Raw genomic sequence first — 10129 nt, 5'->3', positions numbered from 1 at the left:
TGTGATATTGGGGGTGTAAAGGGGCTGCAATATGGACGTGTGATATGAGGGGCTGTGATATGGGGGTATGATATGGAGTTGTGATCTGGGGATTATAATGGTGCTGTGATATAGGAGTGTGATAAGGGGGGGTGATACAGTGGTTCTGATATGGGGCTGTGATATGAGGGGTGTAATAGGGCTGTGATATGGAGGATGTGATGTAGGGGTGTGATATGGGGGTGTAAAGAAGCTGCTATATGGGTGTGTGTCAGATGTGATTATGGGAGGTATGATATGTGGGTGTATACAATGGAGGATGTGATATGAAGGGTGATACGAAGGTATGAAATAATGTGTGATTTTGAGGTGTATGATATGGGGGTGTGATATGGGGAGGGGGTTTGATATGACGCTGTTCCTGCTTGTTGCACTGGATCGGTGACATCACAAAGCTGGTCCACAATGTGTTGCGGGTCCGCTGGAATCCCGGATTTGCGGGAACTGCGGCTGGCCCCGGGACTGGGCCGGTGCGAGTCCCCTTTAAGGGATTCCGATGCTGCCGAGGGGGAGGGGGCCGGGCCGTGGGTCGGTGCGAGTTTGCGGAGAGAGCACAGCAGCGGCATGGCAGGCTATGTGCCCCGGTGGAGGTGAAGCGGGACTCCGGGAGGAGAGCGATGCATTGGCCCCGGGGGAGCAGTGAGGCTTGCAGGGAGAGGTCTTGACCCCCCCCCTCCGCCCCAGCCCCGGGGACACTGGCTGATCTGCAGCTTTCCCAGTGCCGGCGAGTTGGATACAAGTTAATGAGCGTTTGCTGCGCCCAACACTGCCGGTGCAACAGGTACCGGGGGGACAGCACGGGGTTTGTCACCCGCCCCGGGGTAGAGGGGGATTTGCAGCCCCAGCCGCTTCCTGGACCCAGGGAAGGTGAACCCGCAACGATCCCGGGGCTCTTGATTGACAGGTATGGAAGCGAGTGGCCCGTCCCATTGCACACTGCAGGACTTGCTGGGGCTCCTAACTCTGGTCGCTGTGAGGACGGTAATTTTGACATTCGTGTTATTTGCTTAAAAGAAAGAACTTGCGTCTGTATAGCGCCTTCAGGATGTCAATCTAGCGCCCTCTTAAATTTTTGAAAGGTAGTCCCCTGTAAGTAGGAAACAAGACAGCCAATCTGCACAGCAAGCTCCCATGTACAAGGTGATTATGACCAAATCATGTGTTTCAGTGATGTTAGTTAAATGCTAGGGGAGCTCCCTCCCCTGCTCTCCAAAGTTGAATCCCGTGGCTTAAAAGTGACCAAGCTGGCCCAGTGACAGGGAACAGAGCTGTAGGACTGGTTATAGAATAAGAACATAAAATTTTGGAAAACTCAGGTCTGGCAGTATCTGTGGAGAGAGAAACAGAGTTAACGTTTCAAGTCCAATATGACTCTTCTAAGTGAAGAAGTCACATTAGACTCAAAACTGTTTCTCCACAGATGCTGCCAGACCTGCTGAGTTTTTCTAGCATTTTCTTTTTTATTTCAGGTTCACCATAAGACCATAGGAGCAGAATTTAACAGAATTACCTGGAAAAACTCAGCAGGATTTAGGCCATTCAGCCCATCGAGTCTGGTCTGCCATTCAATCATGGCTGATAAGTTTCTCAACCCCATTCTCCCGCCTTCTCGTCGAACCTTTGATCCCCTTACCAATCAAGAACCTATCTATCTCGGTCTTAAATACACTCAATGACCTGGCCTCCACAGCCTTCTGTGGCAATGAATTCCATAGATTCACCACTTTCTGGCTAAAGAAGTTTCTCCTCATCTCTGTTCTAAAAGGTCTTCCCTTTACTCTGAGGCTGTGCCCTCAGGTCCTAGTCTCTCTTACTAATGGAAACATCTTCCCCATGTCCACTCTATCCAGGCCTTTCAGTATTCTGTAAGTTTCAATCAGATCCCCCCTCATCCTTTTAAACTCCATCGAGTTTAGAACCAGAATCCTCAAATGTTCCTCATACATTAAGCCTTTCATTCTTGGGATCGTTCTCGCGAACTTCCTCTGGACCCTCTCCAGGACCAGAACATCCTTCCTGAGATACGGGGCCCAAAATTGCTCACAATATTCTAAATGTGGTCTGACCAGAGCCTTTTAAAGCCTCAGCAGCACATCCCTGCTTTTATATTCTAGTCCTCGAAATAAATGCCAACATTGCATTTGCCTTCCTAACTACCGACTCAACCTGCAAGTTAACCTTAAGAGAAATCTGGACTAGGACTCCCAAGTCCCTTTGCACTCCAGATTTCTGAATTCTTTCCCCATTTAGAAAATAGTCTATGCCTCTATTCTTCCTACCAAAGTGCATGACCTCACACTTCCCCACATTGTATTCCATCTGCCACTTCTTTGCCCATTCTCCTAACCTGTCCAAATCCTTCTGCAGCCTCCCTGCCTCCTCAATACTACCTGTCCCTCCACCTATCTTTGTATCATCTGCAAACTTAGCCAGGATGCCCTCAGTTCCTTCATCTAGATCATTAATGTATAAAGTGAAAAGTTGTGGTCCCAATACTGACCCCTGCGGAACTCCAATAGTCACCAGCCGCCATTCTGAGAAGGACCCCCTTATCCCCACTCTCTGCCTCCTGCCAGACAGCCAATCTTATATCCATGCTAATACCTTGCCTCTAACACCATGGGCTCTTATCTTTCTGAGGAGCCTCCTGTGCAACAGCTTGTCAAAGGCCTTCTGGAAGTCCAAGTAGATAACATCCATTGGCTCTCCTTTGTCTAACCTACTCGTTACCTCCTCAAAGAATTCTAACAGATTTGTCAGGCATGACTCCCCTTGATGAAACCATGCTGACTTTGCCCGATTTTACCATGCACTTCCAAGTATTCTGAAATCTCTTCCTTAATAATGGACTCTAAAATCTTACCAACGACCGAGCTCAGACTAATCGGCCTGTAATTTCCCATCTATTGCCTCACTCCTTTCTTAAACAGGGGGTTGCATTAGCAATTTTCCAGTCCTCTGGGACCCTCCCTTATTCCAGTGATTCCAGAAAGATCACCACTAATGCCTCCACTATCTCTTCAGCTATCTCCTTCAGAACTCTCAGGTGTAATCCATCTGGTCCAGGTGATTTATCCACCTTCAGACCTTTCAGTTTTCCTAGCACCTTCTCCTTGGTAATGGCCACCATACTCACCTCTGCCCCCCTTTGAACTTTGGGGGGTGCTACTCGTGTCTTCCACCGTGAAGACTGACGCAAAGTACTTATTCAGTTCCTCCGCCATTTCTTTGTTCCCCATTACTACTTCTCCAGCATCATTTTCTAGTGGCCTAATGTCCACTTTTGCCTCTCTCTTATCCTTTAAATATCTAAAAAAACCTCTTGCAATCTTCTTTTATATTACAGGCTAGTTTACCCTCTATTTAATCTTCTCCTTATTTCTTTTTTAGTTGTCTTCTGTTGGTCTTTGTAGGCTTCCCAATCCCCTGGTTTCCTACTGCTCTTCGCCGCATTGTAAGCTTTCTCTTTAGCTTTTATGCTGTCCCTGACTTCCCTTGTCAGCCATGGTTGCCTCGTCCTCCCTTTAGAATGCTTCTTCTTCCTAGGGATGAATTTTTGCTGTGTCTCCCAAATTACTCCCAGAAATTCCTGCCATTGCCGTTCCACTGTCTTTCCTGCTAGGCTCATCTCCCAGTCAATTCTGGCCAGCTCCTCCCTCATGCCTCTGTAGTTGCCTTTATTCAACTGTAATAACCTTACATCTGATTCCAGCTTTTTCCTCTCAAATTGCAGGGTGAATTCTATCATATTATGGTCACTTCCTCCTAAGGGTTCCTTCACTTTAAGCTCCCTTATCAAATCTGCCTCTTTACACATCACTAAATCTACAATTGCCTGTTCCCTAGTGGGCTCCACCACAAGCTGCTCCAAAAAGCCATCTCGTAGACATTCCACAAATTCCTTTTCTTGGGATCCACTACCAACCTGATTTTCCCAGTCTACCTGCATATTGAAATCCCCCATGTTCACCGAAACCTTGCCTTTCTTACATGCCTTTTCTATCTCCTGATGTATCTTGTGCCCCACATCCTGACTACTGTTCAGAGGCCTGTACATAACTCCCATTATGGTTTTTTTACCTTTGCAGTTCCTCAACTCTACCCACACAGATTCTACATCATCTGACCCTACGTCATTTCCTGCTATCGATTTAATTTCATTTCTTACTAACAAAGCAACCCCACCCCCTCTGCCAACCTGCCTTTCTTTTCGATAGGAGTATATCCTTGGATATTTGGCTCCCAGTCCAGATCCCCTTGCAGCTATGTCTCTGTAATGCCCACCACATCATACCTGCCAATTTCAATCTATGCCACAAGCTCATTTACCTTATTTCGTATACTGCGTGCATTCAGATACAACACCTTCAGTCCTGTGTTTCCCGTCCCCTTTCTCATTGTCGTCCCTTTATCTGATGTGCTTGAAGTTAGATTCCTAGCCCTTTCCAAACCTGTTGTCCCCCCCCCCCCCCCCACTTTCTAGTTTAAAGTCCTGTTGATCACCCTTTTTACGCTTTTCGCTAGAACATTGGTCCCAGATCGGTTCAGGTGGAGACCATCCCAACGGTACAGATCCCTCCTGTTCCAACAATGATGCCAGTGCCCCACGAAATGGAACCCCTCTTTCCTGCACCACTCCATTAGCCACGTGTTTACTTCCCTTATTCTTGCATCCCTATGCCAATTTGCACGTGGCTCGGGTAGTAATCCGGAGATTATAACCCTTGAGGACCTGTTCTTTAATTTAGTTCCTGGTCCCTGATAATCCCAAAACAGGCCTTCCTAGTCTTCCAGTGGGTTTCCAGCATCTGCAATATTGTACTTTTATTATAGTGAGCAAGGTTGCTTTTCACCCTGGAGGAAGATCTATAGTGGGGTTCCCCAGGGGTTAGTACTTTCTTGATCTATATTAGTGGCCTAGACTTGTATGTGGAAGATGCACTTTCAAAATTTGCAGATGACACAAAACTTGGAAGTGTTGTTGACTGTGAGGAGGATCGTGATAAACTTCAAGAGGACACAGTTGGTGGAATGGGCAAACATGCGGTGGATGAAGTTTAAAGCAGAGAGATGTGGAGTGGTACATTTCAGTAGGAAGAATGAGGAAAGGCAGTATAAAATAAAGGATACCATTCTCAGGTGCTACAGGAACAGAGGGACCTGTGGGTATATGTGCACAAATTATTGAATGTGCCAGGCCAGGTTGAGCAAGTGGTTAATAAGGCATATGAACAGGATCCTCCGCTTTATAAACAGAGGCATAGAGAACAAAAGCAAGGAAGTTATGATGAACCTTTAGAAAACACGGGAATGGCCTCACCTGGTGTATTGTGTCCAATTCTGGTCACCATACTTTAGGAAGCATGTGAAGGCTTTAGAGGAGGTGAAGAAAAGATTCACGAGGAGGGTTCTGGGGATGAGGAAATTCAATAACGTGGATAGATTGGAGAAGCTGGGACTGTTCCTTTTAGAAAAGAATTGTCTGAGAGGGGATTTGATAAAGATGCTCAAAAGCATGCGAGGTCTGGACAGAGGAAGGAGGAATGTTCCCATTGGTGGAAGGATGGAGAAGCACAGTGTACAGATTTAAGGTGCTCAACAATATAACTAGAGGAAAACCTTTGTTTTCCAGCAGGTGATTAGGATCAGGAATGCACTGCCTGTGAGTGTGGTGGAGGTAAACTCGATCGCAGCTTTCAAAAGGAATTGGATAATTATCTGAAGAGGAAAATATTGCAGGGCACTGGGGCAAAGGTGGGGGAGTAGGACCAGCCGAATAACTCTTGCAGAGAGCTGGCACAGACACAGTGAGTTGAATGGCCTCCTCCTGTGCTGTAACCATTCTTTGATCCTATGAATATTCTGATCCAAACATTTCACCCAACTGAGAGGACAGATGGGCCCTAGTTTAACATTTCATCGGAAAAATTGCAGCTCTGACAGTGCAGCACTCCACGGGAGTACCTTGGAATGCGTGCTCAAGTCTCTGGAGTGCACCTTGAACCCTCAACTTCCTGACTCATAGTTGAAAGTTGCTACCCACTGATCCATGGCTGATAAGTATATCGGCCAGTCAGCCCCTAGATTCTGTTCCATTATCCTTTTCTTCATCCTCTTCCAATGTTGATTCTCATTTTCAGTATTTTTGCAGTGCAGAGTTTAAAGCAGAGGTTCAGTGCTTTTCAAAAGGGGTGAAGGGAAGAATTTGATAAAAACAAAAATAAAAACAAAAAAACTGCGGATGCTGGAAATCCAAAACAAAAACAGAATTACCTGGAAAAACTCAGCAGGTCTGGCAGCATCGGTGGAGAAGAAAAGAGTTGACGTTTCGAGTCCTCATGACCCTTCGACAGAACTTGAGTGAGTCCAAGAAAGGGGTGAAATATAAGCTGGTTTAAGGTGTGGGGGTTAAAACACCCACCCCGCCCCCGGGCGTGCCCCCCCCCCCCCCCCCCCCCCCCCCCCCCCCCCACACACACACACACACACACACACACACACACACACACCTTAAACCAGCTTATATTTCACCCCTTTCTTGGACTCACTCAAGTTCTGTCGAAGGGTCATGAGGACTCGAAACGTCAACTCTTTTCTTCTCCGCTGATGCTGCCAGACCTGCTGAGTTTTTCCAGGTAATTCGGAAGAGTTTGATAGTCGTTTTGTTCAAATGTTTAAGAATACTCGAGAATGATGGATCGGAAAGTTAGAATTGTGTCCTGAATTGACTGATGGTTAGCTTGTATGGGCAAAGAGCTGCCCCCGGAACCATTATATTGGGTAATTCTAGGTGCGGAGATGTTTATCTAATAGCAGTAGCACCGTGGATTTGAGTTGACCTTTTAATCTGATGCCTTTGTGTCCTAGTCTTGCACTGCCTCATCCCACGTAGTCCAAGGTAGCCACTGACCCTTTAAGGAACAACAACAACTTGCATTTATTTGGCACTTTTAATTTAGCTTACAGAAGTGTGATCAGATAAAGGTTGACCCCGAGCTAAAGGAGAAGACATTAGGACAGGTGGCAGTTTGGTTTTAAGGAACATCTTAAAGGAGGAGTGAGAGTTGGAGAGGTTTAGGAGGACTCCTGAGAGGAGCTATATGCCCTTTTAGACTTGCTGCAGTGATGTATCCAGAATTAAGCCATGGCCACATCTGTTTTTTTCATGCTTTTACATGTGTCAGAATTCAGGACTGAAAAAGATGTTTCCCTTTTCGCCCCTCCCACAACATACTTTTAACGGCACATGTGCCTATTGGATGTTACGTGTGTGGGTTGTTTCAAACTGATGTGGATCTTGCGGGGTGGGGGGGAAAGTACTTTTTATTGTTCTGGTAGGAAGTGTTGTCTTACATAAGTTTTTCTAGGGTAGGATTTTACAGTCCCACCAAAGTCAGTGGATTTTTGAAAGACTTGCTGGATCTTATGGCCTTGTAAATGGGGCGGTAAAATTCCGCCCCTAATGTGATAAGATTTTTTTCATCTTTTTAACGTTTTTAAAGTTTTACATTAGCTGGATAAGAATGAACATTATTGCTAAATTCAAAACGAAATCTAAATTGATCCACTGGGAAAATTTAGGTATGAATCGGTTAATTTTATCTCTGGACTGACTGAACTCCACTCACACAAGGCTTTTTTTTCCCATTTGATACTGCTCTCAGTTCAATTAGTTTTGCAAAGGACTGAAAGAAAGAGTGGAAAGAGTATTCACAATGTGGTGGGTGAAGAAGCTGGTCTTTACAGGTCTAGTACAGCTGGTCAACAACTGGTAACGCTCTATCCCCTCAGCCTGACATCACTGATTGATGACCCTAGAAACACCCACCCTAAACATAACAAGGTATGACGCAGCAGGCAAACCAGATATCGATTGGTTCTTCATGGGCTGTAGTTGGCTCCACTCCCTTTAGGCAATAATAAATCAGACCAAATGAAGCTTTGTAGAGTGACAGTACACATAGCACTGGAATCAGCAATGAGCCCTGTATGACGTCGTGGGTCATTGCATTAGTTGCAGGCACGTTCTATAGCAGATCTGTAATCTGTGTCAAATGTAAATTTAAATCTCTAAAAGCAAAATAAACTTTTAAAATTTGGGTTAAATTTGGGAAAGAAAGAATTTTGCATTTATACAGCTCCATTCAGGACGTCAGAACATCCCAATGAGGTACTTTTAAAGAGTATTCACCATTGTAATGTATCAAACACGTGGGTCAATTTGCCCCACAAACAGCAATGTGATGATGAGCAGATGGTCTGTTCTAGTGACCTTGGCCAGGATTTTCCGGCCCCATCGCGGGTAGGACCCACTACGGGCGAGACTACACCCCAGCCTGAGGTTCATTGACTTGCAGTGGGACCGGATGATCCCGGTGGCGGGCGGGTGCAGAAAGTCCCATGCCTTGACTGCTCATCTGCTGCTGAGACACCCATTCATGCCTTTGTTACTCTTAGACTTGATTATTCCAACATACAGCTGGCTGGTCTCCCACATTCTACCCTCCATAAACCTGAGGTCAAATCTCAGCTGCGTGTGTCCCAACTCACAGCAAATCCCGTTCCCCTATCACCCCAACTCACAGCAAATCCCATTCCCCTATCACCCCAACTCACAGCAAATCCCGTTCCCCTATCACCCCAACTCACAGCAAATCCCATTCCCCTATCACCCCAACTCACAGCAAGTCCCATTCCCCTATCACCCCAACTCACAGCAAATCCCATTCCTCTATCACCCCAACTCACAGCCAGTCCCATTCCCCTATCACCCCAACTCACAGCCAATCCCATTCCCCTATCACCCCAACTCACAGCAAGTCCCATTCCCCTATCACCCCAACTCACAGCAAATCCCGTTCCCCTATCACCCCAACTCACAGCAAATCCCATTCCTCTATCACCCCAACTCACAGCAAATCCCGTTCCCCTATCGCCCCAACTCACAGCAAATCCCATTCCCCTATCACCCCAACTCACAGCAAATCCCATTCCCCTATCACCCCAACTCACAGCAAATCCCATTCCCCTATCACCCCAACTCACAGCAAATCCCATTCCTCTATCACCCCAACTCACAGCAAATCCCATTCCCCTATCACCCCAACTCACAGCAAATCCCATTCCTCTATCACCCCAACTCACAGCAAATCCCGTTCCCCTATCATCCCAACTCACAGCAAATCCCGTTCCTCTATCACCCCAACTCACAGCAAATCCCATTCCCCTATCGCCCCAACTCACAGCAAATCCCATTCCCCTATCACCCCAACTCACAGCAAATCCCATTCCCCTCTCACCCCAACTCACAGCAAATCCCATTCCCCTATCGCCCCAACTCACAGCCAATCCCATTCCCCTATCGCCCCAACTCACAGCAAATCCCATTCCTCTATCACCCCAACTCACAGCAAATCCCATTCCCCTATCGCCCCAACTCACAGCAAATCCCGTTCCCCTATCACCCCAACTCACAGCAAGTCCCATTCCTCTATCGCCCCAACTCACAGCAAATCCCATTCCCCTATCACCCCAACTCACAGCAAATCCCATTCCCCTATCACCCCAACTCACAGCAAGTCCCATTCCCCTATCACCCCAACTCACAGCAAGTCCCATTCCCCTATCACCCCAACTCACAGCAAATCCCATTCCCCTATCACCCCAACTCACAGCATGTCCCATCCCCCTATCACCCCAACTCACAGCAAATCCCGTTCCCCTATCACCCCAACTCACAGCCAATCCCATTCCCCTATCACCCCAACTCACAGCAAATCCCATTCCTCTATCACCCCAACTCACAGCAAGTCCCGTTCCCCTATCACCCCAACTCACAGCAAATCCCATTCCCCTATCGCCCCAACTCACAGCAAATCCCATTCCCCTATCGCCCCAACTCACAGCAAGTCCCATTCCCCTATCACCCCAACTCACAGCAAATCCCGTTCCTCTATCACCCCAACTCACAGCAAATCCCATTCCTCTATCACCCCAACTCACAGCAAGTCCCATTCCCCTATCGCCCCAACTCACAGCAAATCCCATTCCTCTATCATCCCAACTCACAGCCAATCCCATTCCCCTATCA

At 47.0% G+C, this 10129-nt stretch overlaps 1 protein-coding gene across 1 annotated transcript in view; it reads left to right on the top strand.

Annotated features, from left to right (window-relative positions):
• Positions 1 to 560: 560 nt before the first annotated feature.
• Positions 561 to 10129, top strand: part of rassf8b (Ras association domain family member 8b) — a 118531-nt gene continuing 108962 nt past the window's right edge. Inside the window, exon 1 of the mRNA XM_041203539.1 lies at positions 561 to 943. The gene's annotated coding sequence lies outside the window, so the exon portion shown is untranslated. The remainder of the gene's footprint in view (positions 944 to 10129) is intronic.

Source organism: Carcharodon carcharias, chromosome 13, assembly GCF_017639515.1.
Source record: "Carcharodon carcharias isolate sCarCar2 chromosome 13, sCarCar2.pri, whole genome shotgun sequence".
Classification (NCBI taxonomy): Eukaryota; Metazoa; Chordata; class Chondrichthyes; order Lamniformes; family Lamnidae; genus Carcharodon; species Carcharodon carcharias.
The sequence above is the reverse complement of the archived record's forward strand: the minus strand, read 5'-3'. Positions and strand labels throughout refer to the sequence as shown.